Raw genomic sequence first — 4,887 nt, forward strand, 5'->3', positions numbered from 1 at the left:
TATTTCCGTGAGCTTTTCTTCCTTGGGAAGCATCCCACTGTTTCAGACGAAAGCGAGGCAGCCAACCCCACATTTAGAGCCTCAAAGTGCACCTAGCCTGGCACAGGTTCGCCGTGGTGACGTCGCCATCACTTTGTGGCGAATGGCGGATATTGATATTGGTGTGTGGGGAGCGGTAGTGTCGCGGTGAGCGTACTGCGCTTCAAAGGTGTCGACCGAGTTCTATTCTTGCTCACGGCCAACATCAGTGCCTGGGTGTGGTGTGTAAACATCGCCTCTGTGGAGACAAAAGGGGCCTGGTGTGGTGTTGGCCATCCACTCCCTCGTGTGCCGTGCCGGCCTTCAGAGGCGCTGCTCACTAACAGCACTTGCCACTATAGCATGTTAAGGCTACACGGGGGATCACTGTCGTCGTGGTGTGTGTGTGTGTCTCTGTCTCTGTGTGTGTGTATCTATCCGTGTATGTGTGTCTCTGTCTGTGTGTATGTGGGTGTCTGCAATTGTGGTAACTCATTGCCCCCCTTCTGACTAGCATCAGGACTCAAGGTTCGTGAAAATAGTGTTTTTCTATTGATGTCACTTTATTTTATGTTTAATTTTATTTATTACACAGTATTTTTATAGTATTGCATGGAAAAGTACAATATTCTTAACACTGACCCTATTTGCATTTAATTACAGTGGATTATTGTGTTCCGACTCACGAATCGTTCGAGTTATGGGCGGATCTAGGAATGAACCCATTACATTTCCCCCGTTGGTGGCGCCACCCGCCCAGAAATGGCAGCAGCACGCGCGAACCGCACCTCCAAGGCATCCCGTGCTTGCGTCCCAGCAGCCCTCAATGAGGACCACCACCGACATTACATGTCAACCGTTAGCACCCCCTGCCTTTCCAACGTGGTGTCTCCATCCTAAAACCGCGCACGTCGGCCATATTGGGGGGGGGGGGGGGGGGGAATTCAACCCAGTCTCTCTCCAAGACTCGCATCGCAGCATATAGCTGTACCGACCGAGCTGAGACCCAGTCTCTCTCCAAGACTCGCATCGCAGCATATAGCTGTACCGACCGAGCTGAGACGACCCATCGTTCACTCACTGCACAACATGCACCCTAACAACTGAGGGATACAGTCCCAACGTAACGGGACAACTACACCTGAACACCACGAATCTCCAGCCCACTGTTTCAACGCGCCTCGGAGTGTTTCAATCTCCGGGCCGTCAGGGCGAGCCTACTGCTCCAGACGCACCACGGAGGGTCTCAACCTCCGGGCCGTCAGGTCAATCCGTCAGCCATAGCATGACGGGACCACAACTCTCGTGTTAGACACACAACACCCGCTGGGCCATCCTGGTCAGGATCTGCACCCCAAGATATTTGAGAGCCAGCATGACAATTCCAAATCCTTGGCAGCATGTCAGCATCTCAAGATAAATGCCCCATACAGTCTATACATCGTTAACAATGACCGCACAAGCTATACATTAACAATCATGAACAAAGCTCAATACAAACCATACATTGTTAACAATCACAAGCAAAGTTTCGCACACACATTGACAACACTCACGAGTGAAGCTCCACACAGTTTACCCAACAACAATCACGACTCCCCGACGACAACGAAGAAAATGTCAACAAAAATAATTCATCCGGAGCGCGTAAATGAACGAAGTGTCAGGGGCCTGGTCTCCCGACCTCCAACCTTTGGCCAGAGCAAAGGCGACGACCAGCGTGTCGATCGATGTGCCGGCCCCGGCGCCGGTTACAGTAAGAATGGCGCCCTCACTGTTCGGTCGCAGCGCTGATGACGCGGTATGCTAGGTTGAAACCAGCTCTCGTCCAGGCGTGAAGGTCGCAGCGCTGATGATGCGGCGTTGTTTGGTTGGACCACGCTGGGCCTGGAAGTGATATTGCTCCCAGCGGGCTTGCTCCCCCGGCGGAAATGACGACACACCCGGAAGTATCCCCTACATTTGTGGCGGGAACGGCGGTGGGCTCCACCATGTTTGTGGCGGCGGCGGCGGGCTCGGGCGAGCGCTGCGCCTCTTCTTTCCCTCCAGCCATCGCCTGTGAGCGCCGCATCTCGCCCAGGAGGGAGGCGGTGGCGCAGAGCAGCTCTGTGAGGTGAAGCAGCGCCTCCTCCATCCCTGCTCCCAACGCTGGAGAGGGGACGGTCGGCGGAGCAGACAGCTGCTCAGCCGGCGGTGCGGCGTCGTTGTCGGCTGGCGGTGCGGCGTCGTTGTCGGCCGGCGTTGTCCGCCACATCGCTGCTTGCTCCTCGACATCGCCGTCAGGACTGAAGGTACGTGGCTTTCTTCTTGTCTCCATGGCCACTTCTGATACCAAATGTAATGGGTTCCGGAGACACTTGTAGAGGTAACTTCTTTATTACAATCCAACACTCCAACAGTCCAGTCCAACAGTCCAACACACCGAGCCTAGATACACTACTCTGGCTACGCTCTGGAACTCGCCCTCACAAGGACGTAGAGCCGGGAGTTCCAGAGTCCCACCACTGGCCCTCACAGCGTCCCAGGGTCCTCACATGGCTGGTCTTGGGTCTTGGGTCTTGAGCTACAACTGGCCCTGATCGTCCAGGGAGCTGCCTTTTTATGCCTAGTCCCCAATGAGGGGTGGGGCCGTGTGCGCCCCCAGATATCCCACAGAGCACACACAGCCCCCCCCCCCCGTTGGTGGCGCCAAGGGGCTTAAGTGCCTGGACCGCCCGGGAACCCAGCGCCTGGCGCCAAGGGACTTAAGCGTCTGGGCTGCCTGGGAACCCAGCGCCTGGCGCCAAGGGGCCCAAGCGCCTGGGCCGCCCAGGGTCCCAGAGCCCCCCAGCAGCCCCTCCCCTCCCATGTCACTACACTTGTACCCGGCATGCATCGATGATGTTGTGTGGATGCGCCAATGCCGGAACAGCGTGTTGATAATTACGAGCCCATGGGCTGCACAAAAATCTAGCAGCTTCTCACCGTTGTCATTGAGCTGATCTGGCCCATGTCTTCCAATCACTCCAGACCAGGTGCTAGCATCATAACCAACTCGGGCATTGAAGTCACCCAACAAGATGACTCTATCCCGAGGGGCCACTTTAGCCAGCACCTGTAGCAGGAGGTCATAGAAGGCATCTGACTCATCGGCCTTGCCTGCATCCCTCCACGGATGTTCGTCTTCGGTGGGAGCATAAGTAACCCTGACCACCACTCCTTGCCTCTGGTTGATGGGAAGGCGAGCTCAAAGTAGCCTGAGGCTTGCAGCTTCCCACTCCTCACTGCCATGCTCCCATGCCCCTTTCATTATTTTGTTCAGAAAAGAGCCACTTCCTGTTGCTTGGCAGTTTCCTGCCCCGAGTAGAGGACTGTCCACCCCTCATGGTGGCAGGAGCCAGAGCCGGTCCACCAGACCTCCTGAATACCACAGAGATCCAGGCGGTACCGGTCCAGCTCCCGACAGAGGAGTGGCAGCCTCTCCTCCGCAGTGAGCGTTCGAACATTCCACATGGCCATCCGTAGTGACTTTTTGTTGTTTCTGGAGGAGCACCAAGGGTAAGGAATCAGTCCCCTGGCTCCGCCAAATGAGGTTAGGACAGGAGACGTAATAGACGCCTGTCCCCCCGGGGCCTCTGGCACAAGCTTAATAAAGTTTTACCTCGTAGTTTAGTGGTAGTTAATTGAAGGTGGAGGGGTTACCAGCCCCTCGCACCCATCCAGAGCCCCCATTTGGCCACTGTGGTGGTTACAAACGCCATGACTGGAATGCCCAATCATATAAAACACACGCACGGACAAACGGCATAACATGCATGACTACAGGTACTTCATCTATTACGAAAAAAACATGATTTAGCTTTTTTAAAAACCGTAATAACAAAACAGACGAGACTTAAACCAAAAAAACGTTGATCAAGAATCATCGTAAATTGAATGACCGTGTATCAGGTACATATGTACCTCTGTGAACATCATATTACAGTATAATCATAGGATTAAATAAAACAATTTTGATTAATCTCGTAGTCATATAAATTACAAGGGATCATGTTATTCTGAGAATATGCAGTACCTCAATTTCAATTGAAGTAAATAGAAATAATAGCTTCAGGCTCAGTGCTGCTTGGAAGCATATTATTAAGTAATACACCGTTTTATTACATCCCTGCTTAGGTTGCCATATGTTGATTAACTGTGACTAATCCAGCCGGTAATGTACTACAATATTATCAAATAAACATAATGTATATATATAAGTTGAAATTATTCCGTACAATGCTTGGCCAACCATGCTAAGAGAATGTGCGGGAAACGAAAACAAACAAAACTCAAAAACATTCCATTGTATATAGATTAAGTGTAACTAACTCAACCAATAATATGTATTCACTGCAATATTAACGAGATGATGTGTAGATTTGGTGCGGGGTCACGGGCAGGATTGAGTGTAGGGGTCATGCAATTGTCAAGGGACCACACCCCGAAAAAAAGGGATGGGATTGGAGGGGAAATCCAAAAGGTAAAACATATTTTGCTGTAGATTTGTGGTACAGTTTGGTACAAAAAATAGCAATCGTGGACTGAACGTCATCACCACCAATTTCCTTACTATTGACAGTCAGACGCTACAGATAGAAGGTAGTGCAGGTGTTGGTTGACCAATTTTAACATTAACCTCAGATCAATTACGTTTTGAGTCGGTCCCGCTCTCATTCCACGGACATGGTTACGTGGACAAGCCTAGTGCTGGCTTTTTGTGAACCCCTTGAGGGAGGGGTAGGCATCCTTAGGTGAGAGGGTGCATGGCCAATTGAAAGCGCATTTGACCTCACCTTCCATTTACAAACAAGACCCTATATGGGAGCGGCACGCGATTCTTCGCCGCGT

The sequence above is a fragment of the Lampetra planeri genome, chromosome 77 (genome assembly GCF_965212315.1).
Source record: "Lampetra planeri chromosome 77, kcLamPlan1.2.h2, whole genome shotgun sequence".
NCBI classification, from domain to species: domain Eukaryota; kingdom Metazoa; phylum Chordata; class Hyperoartia; order Petromyzontiformes; family Petromyzontidae; genus Lampetra; species Lampetra planeri.